The 15,278-nt window shown below is 34.7% G+C and overlaps 1 non-coding gene across 1 annotated transcript; it reads right to left on the minus strand.

Annotated features, from left to right (window-relative positions):
• Window positions 1-4,308: 4,308 nt before the first annotated feature.
• LOC128290922 (small nucleolar RNA R71) lies at window positions 4,309-4,415 on the minus strand. The gene has a single exon (XR_008280701.1). It is a non-coding gene; the product is annotated as a small nucleolar RNA R71 (small nucleolar RNA).
• Window positions 4,416-15,278: the final 10,863 nt, after the last annotated feature.

Here is a 15,278-nt window from a genome sequence, read left to right on the forward strand (position 1 = left end):
GTCACATAAATTATCATTCGTACTCAACCATTGTCATTCGGCCCTGTATCAATTCAAGAAACACTTTGCGTTTCTTGTCGAGAAATCGCTGGCTAACATATTTCTTCCTAAACTCTGTCTGAAAGAATTCCTAGTTTACACGATACTTCATCAAAAACCCTAACAGTGTTTTCTAACCAAAACTCAACTTTCTCTAGATCCTTTTCAATTGTACCACGAAAATTTTTAGCCCTATATTTTCAGATTTTATCAACTAGAGGCTTGCTTGTACGTATTTGATCCAAACTCTGATGAACTACGGGGACCAGTTGGAGTACGGGTGGGGGTAGAGATCGTTAAGCCAATGGGTTCATTTTCACGAACTTTATAAACTATTCGGATATCATCTGGAAGAAGGCTTCTTTAGCCTCTCCTCCAGGACCCTCATTCTCGGGCCTACCACCACTAGAAGTTACTCCGAGAATGGACACTTACACATTACTTTCAACTTCATCAGAATTGGCCTGGTTGGATGACATTTTATCCATATGAAAAAATAATTCAATTTGAGTCAGGAGTTATCACACTATCACAAGTTATATAATGACATGTATTTTTAAGCTCCATACATGCTATGTTCAGCCCGAGAACCAACTAAACCGTAGCTATGATACAACAAATATAACACTCTTAGCGCATATCCGTCGCCGAATTAGGGTTACAGAGCATTATCGTACAATCAAAAACATTTAAACTTATATCATTCAATAATATAATCACATCATAAACCAATCATATACATACATACCATCCTTAAAACGAGCTCTAGAGACCCTAAAAATAACTTAGAAGCAAATTGGGACAAATTTGGAAAGTTTAGGAAAAATTCACAAAAATTTGGAAATAGGGGTCACATGGCCATGTGTTTCACACGGCTGAGACACACACCCATGTCTCAGGCTGTGTAACTTTCAAACTAGGGACACATGGCCTCACCCATGTAACTCTCTGAGTAGGGTCACACGATCGTGTCACACACTTGTGTACCAGCCTGTGCAATTCTCTGAGTTACCCCACATGCCCATGTGCTAGACCGTGTGTTAAGCCGTGTAACTCACTAACTTGCAACCTAAGATAGTCATCAGATGACACACGGCTGTATGTCTCACACGGCTGAGTCACACGCCAGTATCTCAGGCCGTGTGGACCCAAATTTACCTAATATCAAGCCATTTCCAAGACCGTTTCATGCATAAACATTTAAACCAATATAGCACACTTTTAAAACACCAAAACCTTATCTAAACATATATATATTTTCTATTTCAGGAATCTTAATTCAACTAACCAATATGCCATTTAAAGGCACCATAAAAAACAAACAAACATCACCTACCTAGACATGTTTATATGCCTAATTACATGATACAATTCTATACAATTTAGGTATTAAAACATACCTCATTTAGCCATTTCCAAAACATACAAAACATACCATAAAATACCATTATCAAGCCACTACAAACTTACCAAAAGAACCTTATATACATCCACTTATAAGTGACAAAAATGACCTACTTAAGCAAGCATTACAAGCCCATCAACAATCTATAAACACCCACGCACAAACATACCAAGTTACCATTTTACATATTCATCAAAAACACAATTATAAACCACCCTATACATGCCATTATAAACCTTGGTCAAAATATACAAAAACTATTGAATTTACTCTTGGATAGTGTGATAGATCTCTAACGAACTTCTAAACCGATTGAGCTTCTAATAATCTATAAGACATAGGAAAGAAACTACGTAAGCAATTAATGCTTAATAAGCTTGAATAATCTAAACACAGCTTACCGATGCATGTGCATAATATAAAGCATAAGTATAATATAATCCAAACCATAAGCTTGGTATAAGCCTATACATCACCATCAATACACAAGTTAGCACACTTGTACATAATTCAAATGAACTAACCATAAGATAATTCATTTTCCATGTGAAATACATCATTTAGTTCGAGCATTATTTCCATAAGGTTGTGCTTAATTCTGTTTGAAAAATTACCATTTCAATCCCTTTTCTTTCTCGTTTTGATCATCTAGAATTTCATCGTATACTCGTGAAAGCTCACACGAAGTGTGCCTTTACATATAGCCGTAATCTTTCATTTACATCATTGCTCACATGAGCTATGAAATGGGCCTGCTCACACGAGTTGTGGGTCAAAATGTAAGCTACACGATATTGCTACATGAGTTGTAGAGTATCTGTAACAAATGCAGGACCTCAACCATTGATAAACAGTAATCTATACATATTTTTACCCCATGCTCGGCATATTTATGAATGATCTTTCCTTGTTTTTAGTGAATTTGATGCTACTAATCCTTTAATTTAATGTTTTATACTTAGGTGAGCATAGAAGAGTAAAAAGAGCGAGAAACGGGCCAAAAATAGAGAAAATGGGTTAACGTGGGAAATCAACACAGCCTGGACTTCCTCACACGGGTAGATACACATCCGTGTCTATTTAGCATACTTTGACACGGCCTAAGCCACCCCACGCGGGCGTGGCACACGGCCGTGTCCCTGTAGAGCCCAAGTCTAGTTCTACTCAGAAAAGGCCACTTTTAAGGGTTGGGAAGCATTCTAAAGCCTATATAAACACCCGAGGAGGCACCTAAAAAAAACACACGAAGTAGGAGGCAAGGAATTACTCGAAGAGAGCCGATTGATCCATCCCAGAAGTCGGATTCTCCTTCAAGACTGAAGATCTCCCTTCAATTTCCTTCAGGGATTTTTGGGTTTCTTTATGTTTTGTTATTATTATTATTATAAAATGTTTTCTTTTATACGTATGAACTAAACTACCTAAATACCTAAGGGGGATGAAACCTAAGACGAATCTTGTTATTATTTTCTGAATTATATGATAAATACTTGATTTGTTCTTAATTATGTGTTCTTAATTCTTGCTTTAATATTCCAGGATATTGATTCAAGTATTGATGTGCTTATTTAGAGGAGAAAAAGTCCCTCTCTAAGAGTAGATCTAGCATAATTAAGTGGAGTTGATTGCACCCATAGACATAGGGTGACATAAATCTGCCGGATTAGGGTCAAACCTAATAAGGGAATCTATAGATCGAGTTAATGCAACACTAAGGTTTTTAATTAGAAAGAGATTTCAATTAATCAACCTAGGGCTAGACGTTGTTAGTCTCGAGAGAGATAATAATATAAATTAGGGATTTCTATGGATTTAGTTAAGTGAATAAATCGTCTAGTTCAGAGTCAAATAACAAGTAAAGTTTAGGTGGATTCTTCCTTAGGTATTGTTTAAATCAATCAGTTTTCCCAAAAGTATTTCCCCAATTTACTTCCTGTGCATTCTTAGTTTAGTTAATTAGTTTAGATAAAGCAAATCCCCTTATTTTTAGGCTAGATAATAAAAAGAAGGTTAATACTAGTGCCTTTAGTTCCTGCAGGTTCGACATTCCAGTCTTGCTATAAGCTATACTACTGTTCGATAGGTGCGCTTGCCTTTATCATAATAATAGTTAGTTTTCAAGTACGATCAATCATAAATATAAAACTTATCACGCACATCAAGTTTTTGGCGTCATTGCCGGGGAATTAAGATATTACGAACGCCTAATTTTTATTACTTTAGCCATTTATTTTATTGCAATTTAAATTTTATTTTGTTTATATTACTAAATTTTCTTTTATTTACTTCTGGCAGGTTTTTATAGTTTATAACTAGAAGAAATTTGTTAGGACCTCTACTTTTTGATAGTGAGATCTAAAGCACAGCTCGCAGAAACCGAAGAGAAATAAGGCAAAGCCTATGATACATAAAGGAAGGGCAAGAGGAAGATAGTCAAACTACAACTGAGGGATGGCTGAAAATCAGAATAATCAGCTACCTCCTGTGGTTGCCGCAGATCCAATAAATCAGAATTCTGCTCCTCCTACTAGGTGTGATTATGCTAAACCTAATTTAGACCTACTGTTGCTGCAAACAATTTTGAACTAAAACCTAATACGATTCAAATGATACAACAGTTTGTTCAGTTTGATGGTTTACAGGATGAGGATCCAAACACTCATTTAGCGAATTTTCTGGAACTCTGCGACACATTTAAAATCAATGGCATTTCTGATGATGCCATTCGCCTTCGGTTGTTTCCCTTTTCATTGAGGAATAAGGCTAAACAGTGGTTAAACTCGTTACCACGAGGGTCAATCATTACTTGGGAACAAATGATCGAAAAATTTTTACTTAAACATTTTCTGCTGGCTAAAATGGCTAAATTGAGGAATGATATCTCTTCTTTTGTGCAGATGGATCTAGAAACTCTTTATGATGCATGGGAGAGATATAAGGACCTATTGAGAAGGTGCCCTCACCATGGGTTACCTTTATGGTTACAGGTTCAGACTTTTTACAACGGTGTGAACCCCTCAACAAGGTAACTTATCGACACAGCCGCTGGTGGAACTTTGAACAATAAGACACTTGAAGAGGCTTATGAATTTATAGAATACATGTCACTGAATAATTATTAGTGGCAAGTCATAAGAACAAAGCCGACGAAAGCGGCCGGCGTTTTCAACCTCGACGCGGTTACTATGTTGTCTAATCAGGTAGAACTTTTAAATAAAAAGATTGACAGTTTGTCTGGTTCTACTCAGGTACATCCAGTGATGAGGTACAATTCAAATGGAGGAGGAGTACACACAGAATATCAATCTTTCAACCCTAGCACCGAGGAGAAACAAGTTCAATAAATGGGTAACAATAATTGTAGACCTCAAAATAACCCATACAGTAACACTTATAATGCAAGTTGAAGGAACCATCCCAACTTCTCGTGGGGTGGCCAAGGAAATCAAAGGCCACAACATCCCGCAGGTTTTCAACAACCACCTTACCAGCAGGAAAAAAAGCTGAACCTTAAAGAGATGCTAACGAAATTCATCTCGGTGACAGAAACTCATTTTTAGAATACCGAAACAGTACTTAAGAATCAACAAGTGTCGATCCAAGGGCTCGAAACTTAGATAAGTGAACTTGCTAAACTGATTTCTGAACGACCACAAGGCAGCTTGCCAAGTAACATTGAATCTAACCCAAGGGAACAGCTTAATGCAATTACCATTCGAAATAAAGAAGGGTTAGTTGAACCTGAACCAGAACCGATGCAAGGAATTGTGGTAAGTAAAGGTAAGGATGAGGTGGACCACAGTGAGCGAAAATTGGTATGTAAAGTGCACAAATCTCGTGTGCCATACCCCAGAGCGATAAGGAAAAACCACACAGACGAACAATTTGGTAAATTCCTTAAATTATTAAAGAAATTACATATTAACTTACCATTTATTGAAGCTCTTTCGCAGATGCCAAACTCAGTTAAATTTTTAAAGGAGTTTTTAGTAAATAAACGAAAGTTGGATGAGGCGTCGCATGTGGAGTTAAGCGTAGTTTCTTCAGCCATTCTACAGAATAAGCTGCCCAACAAATTGAAAGATTCAGAGAGTTTTAAGATTCCTTGTTTAATTGGTAGCTTAGATGTTAATAATGCATTGGCTGATTTAGGGGCAAGCATTAATGTCATGCCCTATAAACTGTTTAAACAACTAGGTCTTGGGAAACCCAAATAAACTAGGATGAGCGTTCAGTTAGCAGATAAAACCATTAGATTTCCTAGGGGTATCATTGAAGACGTACTTGTCAAAATCGATAAATTCATATTCCCAATTGATTTTGTTGTTCTAGATATGGAAGAGGATAGTAACATACCTTTAATTTTAGGAAGACCCTTTTTAGCATCTGCTAGAACTATTATTGATGTTGGTACAGGTGAACTCACACTTCGTGTGGGTGACGAAATAATCACTCTTCAAGCTCATAATTTGAGTAACATATCGAATATTAATGGTGGTTGTATAAATCATATTACTAATACTGATCATGTGGTGCAACCTTCTTTGTAGGAAACACGTTCGAAGAGCATACATGAGTGATGTTTAAGTAACAACAAAAAACCCATCTATGAAGAGCAAAGACTGCAGATCGAGGAACTAGATGAATGGCAGACATAGAAATCGAGAACACACGATAAACCAAAACCACGCCAAGACGAACTCAATGTTTTATCAAATCAACTTAAGGTTGGAGAAAAAGTACTACTAGATGCAGCAGACCCTCATATTGCCATTTCTAAACCCAATGGAGCAATCCGTTTTACGGTACTTAACATTTTCCCATACGGTACAGTTGAGGTAACTCATTCCAAATTTGACACTGTTAAGGTAAATAGTTTTCGTCTAAACCTTATTTTGATGAGATTGATAGCAAGAATGAGGAGTGTAAACTCCTCGAACCACCATGACCACGCAACAGAGAGGTAAGTTGAGCTTAGACTCTAAATAAGTGCTTCTCGGGAGGCAACTCGAGCACTAACAGTGTTGAGTTCTTTAAATTTTAGTTTGTAACATCTAAATCATTAACTGAGTCCTTGAACACAGGTTTTCCAAATTCACACGGCCAGGCACACGGGCGTGCCTTAGGCCGTGCTCATACCACGGGCGGTGACACGACCGTGCGATACGACCGTGTGAAAACAGAGCAAAATTTTTCCCAAAACACGAGATTCGATACATTGCCACGGTCGTGCGACATGGCCGTGGGCAATCCTGCCAAATCAAGGCACGCCCATGTCTATAAGCCGTGGTAGAAACTGAGAAATTAAAACGGGCATGCGACATTGATAAACCGTAATTTATACATATTTTTACCCCATGTTTAACGCATTTTATGGATGATTTCCTATTAGAATTGGTGAATTCGATGATCCTAATGCTTTAATTTCATGTTTTATACTTAGGAGAGCATAGGTAAGTGAAAGGAACAAGAAACGGGCCAAAACAGGAGAAAATGGGCCAAAGTACGAAATTGACACGCCTGGACCTCCTCACACGGGTAGACCACACGGCCGTATCAATTTGGCAGGCTCGAACACGGCCTGAAGTAATCGCACACGGGCGTGTCCCTGCCGAGCCCAAGTTGAGTCCAATTCGGAAAAGGCTAATTTTGAGGGCTCTTAGGCATTCCAAAGCTTATAAATACACCCTAGAGGAGGAAGAAAAGGGAGGCACAGAATAGGGAATCAGGAATTACTCCAAGAAAGCCGATTGGTCCATCTCAGAAGCCGGATTCACCATCAAGACTGAAGATCTCTCCTCAATTTTCCCTTCAGGAGTTTTGGGTTTTCTTTATGTTTTGTATTCTTTATTATTCTGAGATGTTTTCCTTTTTAGTTATGAACTAGATCCCCTAAATACCTAAGGGGAATGAAACCTAAGACGAATCTTGTTATTATTTTCTAAATTGTGTGATAAATATTTAACTTGTTCTTAATTATGTGTTCTTAATTCTTGTTTTGAAATCTCAGGATACTGATTCAAGATAAGCTCTTATTCAGAAGAGGAATAGACCCTGTCTAAGAGTACATTTTTCATAATTAAGTAGAGTTGATTGTGCGCCTAGACATAGGGTGACAAGATTTTTCCAAATTAGGGTGAAACCTAATAAGGGGATCCATAGATCGAGTTAATGCAACCCTAGGGTGTTAATTAGAGAAAGGTCTCAATTATTCAATCTAGGGATTAGACGTTATTATTCTTGAATAGGGATAATAACATAACTTAGGGATCTCTACGGAACAAGTTAAATGAATAAATCATCCGATTCGAAGCCAGAATAACAAGTACAGTCTAGGTGGATTTTTCCTTAGGTATTGTCTTAATTCAATCAATTTTCCCAAAAGCAATTCCCCAATTCCATTCTTTGTGAATTCTTAGTTTAGATAATTAGTTAGTTAAAACAAAAACCTCTTTATTCTTAGGCTAGATAATAAAAAGACAGTCATTACTAGTACTTTTAGTTCCTTTGGGTTCGACAATCCGGTCTTGCTAAAACTATACTACTGTTTGATAGGTACACTTGCTTACATCGGATAATAGTTAGTTTCAAGAAAGATTAATTATAAATATTTAAAACCTATCAAGAAATAACGTGATCAGACACGCCCGTGCCTGCCACCCGTGGTTGAAACTGTCAAAATAACACGGGCGTACGCAAAGATATACGGATGTGAGAGAAGCGAACGAAACAGGCACGGCTGTGTGCACCAACACGCCCAAAGAACACGGGCGTGGACCAAATTCCAGATGTGCCTAAATTTGAAAACCACGAAACACACGGGCTGAAATAAGGGCACACGGGTGTGCCCCATGGCCGTGTGCCCTAATATCTATATAAACCCCCACTATTCATCATCCCCTTCCCCAATACCCTAACCCTAGCTGCCGCTCACTCCGCCTCCGTCGCCACCTAATCTCCGACCATCACCCTAACATCTACCCTTTCTTTTCCCTTTTCCTCCATACGTATCAAAATCTTCTTTCTTCTCTCTTTCTCCACTCCATTTAATTATTTTATTTTTATTTTTATTTTTCTTTTTAATTTTATCTTTCTTTTAATTATTTTTGAAGACTTCTATTTTTATATTTTGAACTATGTTTATCCTAATGGTTATTATCGAGTAAGCCTTAATTCTCTTCCACAGTGGGTTTATTTTCTTATTAGCAACTCCGAAACATGCCTTTCATTGGTCATATCTACAAATCCAGCCTTCGTTATTCCAAGTATTTCATTCAAAAAATTTAGGGAAGTTTCGCTTCTATCCCTCTCTTTTGATATTATGCTTATATGATTATTACATAACTTTGTACATTGAGGAAAATGTAGATTTTAAGTGTGGGGAGGTTTTTTATGTGATTATCAGAAATCCCTGAATCTTTATCTTGTTCTCAAACAATTTTCTTATATCATTATTAGAGTGAATTCTGATTGATTTATGATTTTTATTGATATGTTTTTGAAGTAAATCATAGGTAATTGTGCATTGATTGTTTAAACTTTAAAGACATTAGAGAATCAAGCATGATAAGTTAACTTTTGAGAATTAAAAATTGCTATGTTATTTCCCTAAATTGAGGTATTATCTTGAAGTTTTGAATTTACAAGATTGACATTAAATACCCATATATTTCGTGAGATTTTGAGCCTTTTAGAGCATATATCTTTCTTGCTCATTATTTTTATTGGTTATGAGTGAGTCAACATTGACTTATTATTCTAGAACTTGCTTCAATTATACATGTCAAGACCACACCTTTGATTTGATATACGAAAATGATAAAGGCACTTAAGTTTTAACCCATTTACCCCATAAAAGCCTACCCACATAATTGACCCCTAGTGAACCCCTTGGACCTTAACTTTTATTTCTTGATTTTACCCTTAATAATAACCTACAACTTAACCCTTTTTGATTCATTAAGAATTTCTTCCTTTTCATTGACTACTTTTTATCGAGATTTGATTTATTTAGTTACCTAACTTTGTTCTTTCATTCCAATTGCTGAATTATTTCTTATTATGTATCTTCCATCATTGATTTGTTCTTAAAAAAAGAAACCATATAGTTACAATTATTTATTGAGCTTGGTTAAGTAAAGTTATTATAGTGAGAACCGAATTCTGGCACTTTCTTGTAATTTAGCAGTTTGCATCATCCTTCTAAGTTTAGTAATTTATTAAATTAATCTTGATTCTAACCCTCTTTTGCAGCCTTTATCCACACCTTTAACCCAAGCCCCATTACAACCTTGCTTAAGACCTTTTGATTTGTGTATCATCTCATTCAATGTGGTGGAGATTTGATTTTCATGCAAGTTTATGGTAATAACTTTTCATGTTTGACTAATGAATGCTTAATCATTGAACCCTAAACACACTAAGTGATTTTAGAGAACCTTTAGTGAGGATGTCAATCAATGTCAATTTGGAATTAAAGATAATTATTTAGATAAAAGGGGATGCCTATAATTTTATGATTAAAATGCTCAACTTTGACTATTTGAAACCTTAATATTCTTTTAGTTAAATTTTCATTGTATAACTGCTTGTGGATTATTTTGAAACATTATTGATGAGAATTATAAGTTGAGAAGAATTTATTTTAATTATGAGTTGAGGATTTTGCTTAAGGACAAGCAAATGCTTAAGTGTGGGGATATTTGATAAACCGTAATCTATACATATTTTCACCCCATGCTTGGCATATTTATGAATGATCTTTCCTTGTTTTTAGTGAATTTGATGCTCCTAATCTTTTAATTTCATGTTTTATACTTAGGTGAGCATAGGAGAGTAAAAAGAGCGAGAAGCAGGCCAAAAACATAGAAAATGGGTCAACGTGGGAAATCAATACGGCCTGGACTTCCTCACATGGGTAGACCACACGTCCGTGTCTATTTAGCAGACTTTAACACGGTCTAAGCCACCCCAAATGGGTGTGGCACACGACCGTGTCCCTGTCGAGCCCATGTCTAGTTTTGCTCAGAAAAAGCCACTTTTGAGGGTTGGAAAGCATTCTAAAGCCTATATAAACACCCGAAGAGGCACCTAAAAAAAAACACACAGAGTAGGAGGCAAGGAATTACTGAAAGAGAGCCGATTGATTCATCTTAGAAGCCGGATTCTCCATCAAGACTGAAGATCTCCCTTCAATTTCCTTCAGAGGTTTTTGGGTTTCTTTATGTTTTGTTATTATTATTCTTCTGAGATGTTTTCTTTTACACATATGAACTAATTTCCCTAAATACCTAAGGGGGATGAAACCTAAGATGGATCTTGTTACTATTTTCTGAATTATATGATAAATACTTGATTTGTTTTTAATTATTTGTTCGTAATTCTTGCTTTAATATTCCAGGATATTGATTCAAATATTGATGTGCTTAGGAGCAAAAGTCCCTGTCTAAGAGTAGATCTAGCATAATTAAGCAGAGTTGATTGCACCCCTAGACATAGAGCGACATAAATCTGCCAGATTAGGGTCAAACCTAATAAGGGAATCCATAGATCGAATTAATGTAACACTAGGGGTTTTAATTAGAAAGAGATTTCAATTAATCAACCTAGGGTTAGACGTTGTTAGTCTCGAGAGAGATAATAATATAAATTAGGGATTTTTACGGATCGAGTCAAGTGAATAAATCGTCTAGTTCTGAGTCAACTAACAAGTGAAGTCTAGGTGGATTCTTCCTTGGGTATTGTCTAAATCAATCAGTTTTCCCAAAAGTATTTCCCCAATTTACTTCCTGTGCATTCTTAGTTTAGTTAATTAGTTTAGATAAAGCAAATCCCCTTATTTTTAGGCTAGATAACAAAAATAAGGTTAATACTAGTACTTTTAGTTCTTGTGGGTTTGACATTCCAGTCTTTCTATAAGCTATACTACTGTTCGATAGGTGCGCTTGCCTTTATCGTGATAATAGTTAGTTTTCAAGCACGATCAATCATAAATATAAAACTTATCACGCACATCAACCATCGGTAGGATATTCAAGACCAACACCCAAAACATGAAACCCCTAATGACCGTATCCTAAGAATTCCTAAGGTTGAACCGGGACTCGATATTCGTTATAGCATTTATATGTTTATACATCAATCCATTCACATTATAAATAACACAATAACATTCAATTTAAATAACATTAATACGATAATCGTTCATACGTACTTACCTCGATGGCTTAGGGCATGAAGGTTAAATCGAGCTAATCCGAAGCTTTTGCTTTTCCTCGATCTAGGTCCGTATGTATTTTATCTTGATCTGAATAGATAATTATATTCAATTAATTACTTCAATTAACCTTAAACATTTAATTCAATCCACATTTCATATTTATACAAAGTTACCAATTTACCCCTAACATTTTAACTTTTTCACTGTTTAGTACTTAAGCTTATAACTTAAGATCTAACCATTTCAATCAAAATACATGTGAATCAAAAATGCCAGTGACCTTGAAACAAATCTTTTTTACCATCATTTCACAACAAAAACCTAGAATTTTTACCTTCAACAAATTAGTCCCTAATTCTAAAATTCATCAAAAATCACTTAACAAAACTTGTTTATTTTTCAACAAGGGTTCATAATCTATCATTTAACATCAAAAACCATACAAGAACATTAATAGCATAACCCTCAAAATTTAATAATTTTACGAATTGACTCCCAGGCTAGTTAGAATAAGCTAAAGCGAACTTAAAAACATAAAAAATCATTAAAAACAGAGCTTGAATGTATAGCATTCAATAAGGAATAGAAACTGAAGCTCTTTCCCCTTCAAATGGTGATTTTGGCACAAAAAAGGTGAAAAGAAAAAGATGATAGCTTTGCTTCATCTTTTCTTAACTTAATTTTTCTTTTAATTACTAATTTACCATTTTAACCTTTAAAACTATCATAATTACATTAATACCTTGCCATGCACAGCCACTATCCCATACGAACGGTATATTTACCATTCAAGTCCTTTAGTTTAAAATATTATAGTCATTTAACCCTTTTTACTAATAGAACTCAACTTTTGCATCTTTTACGATTTAGTCATTTTTACTTAATTCACTCTGTAAACTTCAAAATTTCTTAACGAAATTTTAGTATGACCTTGCTATAATCCCATAAAAATTAAAATAACAATAAATAATAATTTACAAGTCAATATTGTGGTTCTGAAACCACTATTCCGATATCACTGAAAAGGGGCTGCTAAAATAATGGTGAATGGGTCATTGGGTTCTCCAGATATTTGGGTAACTGTACAGTGTTGGAGGCAAAGCTTTTGGGGGATCGTGGATGGGTTGAACCTTATTTTGGATAGACGCTTAAAGAGGATTCTAATCCAAACAGATAGTATTGAAGCTATTAACGCCATCGTGGAAGGCTCTTCGGGAAACTCTAATTTGGCCATAGTCAGAAGAATTCATCATACTCTAAAAAGGGTAAAGCAACGGGAAATTCAGTGTAACGACCCGTTTTCAGTAAAATCAAAACAGTAGTTTCGGGACCACAAATATAATTCCAAAAAGGAAATTATTCTAATATTATTTTATGATCTACAGTATGATAATAATGTCATATAAAAAATTTTGTAAAGAAATTTTACCAATTACATGTTTAATTTGACAAAGGACCAAATTGCATAAAGTGCAAAAGTTGAGTTCTAATAGCTAAAGGGATTAAATAGCTATGGAATTCAAAATTTGAGGTCCTTATATGGTAAATAGACCTTTAAAAATACTTAGCTGTTAAGGATGATGAATCATGCAACAACCCATTTTTCAGTGAAATCGGAATAGTAGTTTCGGGACCATAAATCTAATCCAAAAATAACATTTATTTTTATTTTATTACATGATCCATAATATGTTAGATATGCCATGTGAAAATTTTGATAAGAAAATTTTACTGATTTTGTGTTTAATTACGGAAAGAACCAAATCGCATGAAATGTAAAAGTTGAATTCTAGTAGCTAGAAGGATTAAATAGCTATGGAATTCAAAACTTGAAATCCTTATATGGTATTAGATCATTAAGAAAAAGCTAGTAGATATTTTTGGATGATTCATCAATGGAAAATTAGAAAAAGGCTAAGGACTAAATTGGGAATCAAAATTATTAAAGATGATAAATTAATTAAATAGAAATAAAAATCATTTATATCATCTTCTTCCCCAAAATATTCCATGTAAACCCTAGGATAGAGGGAAGAAATTTTCTTGGCCAAATTGGGTAAGTTTTCTTGTCTTGTTTTTAGTAATTTTGATATTTTTAAAACGGGGATAGGTTAATCTATCTATTTCGGGGATCAGTTTGAAGAGTTATCAAAGTATGGAAATTAGGTCATGGATGTATATGCTGAAAATTAGAAATTTATGGTAGAAAATGAAAGGTTGTTGATAGATAAACAACTTCTACAAAGTGATTTTTGATGACAACATGATTTAGGGACTAAAATGTAAAGTTGTGAAAATTGATGAAAAATTCTGATTTTTATAGAAAATATGTGCTGTAAATTCTATATTAAAATTTTGGTTAGGCTTGGAATAGGGAGTAAATTGCATAAATTTCATTTTTCGAGCCTAAGGACGAAATGAGAATTTATGGAGAAGTTAGGGGCAAAATGGTAATTTTTCCTAGGACATAAATTGAGTCCACTTGAATATGAAATGTGATAAATTGATGTAAAGTTTACTCGTAGATCTGGATAGACCATATTCGAAGCTAGAACGAGGAAATAGGAAAATGTCGGATTAGTAGATTTTACGTACACGAACATTGTCGAGGTAAGTTCATGTAACTAAATTGTGTATATTTATATGCTTGAATTAAATGTTGTGTTTGTGAATTGTATAAATATCATATATATATGACATTGAAAATATATCTGACAAAGCCCGATCAATAATAATGTCCAATAAATGATAAATGATAAAAAAAAGTTACTTATATGCTTGAAATAAATGTGGAATGTGTTTACTTGAATTATATGAATGTTATGGATATATGAAATAATCACATGCCTGATAATGCTTGAAAAATGTTTAAATCCATGTTGAATAAATGGAAAATCGATAGATATGTGATTTCCCGAAATGAATTAGGTCCTGCATTTGTTCTTAACAGGATTTAGCTCGGACGAGTAATCCTATTGACCTCATTACAGAAAGGATTTAGCCAGATGGGTAATCCTGATATAAGTCCTCGAGCATATGTTATGGATTAGATTTAGCTTGGACAGGTAATCCAGATCAAGCTCCTCAGAGCATATGTCAAAAAAAGGATTTAGCCTGGATTGGTAATCCTGTTGTAAATATGTGTGGCTCGAGAGTGTACTCTCTGAAATAGTATCTTATGGGTACCATTGAATATGAATTGACGAATCCTGATTTGTACACCTTGAGTGTACTACATGTGTATCCATCGATATTTCAAATAAATTCAACGGATGACAATTCAAAACATGAGAAGATACTAATAATAAAATGAGTTATTAAACGTATCCGTTTGAAATACAAGAAAATGATGATACATGACAAGTGATATATGAAAGTATGAGATGATGATATTTGTACATGGAAATTGTTTGATAAGAATGTTCATCCTTGATTATAGACTTGTACACCTTGAGTGTACTACTACTTGTGTGACCTTAATATTTCGAATGATATGAGTGAAGTTCTGACATGAAATAATCTGAACTCGAGATGAACTATTTGAAATTATACTTATAATATAAAGAGATGATTTATACATGTTAAATGAATAACATGTTGCAAAAATCACATGCA

The sequence above is a fragment of the Gossypium arboreum genome, chromosome 3 (genome assembly GCF_025698485.1).
Source record: "Gossypium arboreum isolate Shixiya-1 chromosome 3, ASM2569848v2, whole genome shotgun sequence".
Taxonomy (NCBI): Eukaryota; Viridiplantae; Streptophyta; class Magnoliopsida; order Malvales; family Malvaceae; genus Gossypium; species Gossypium arboreum.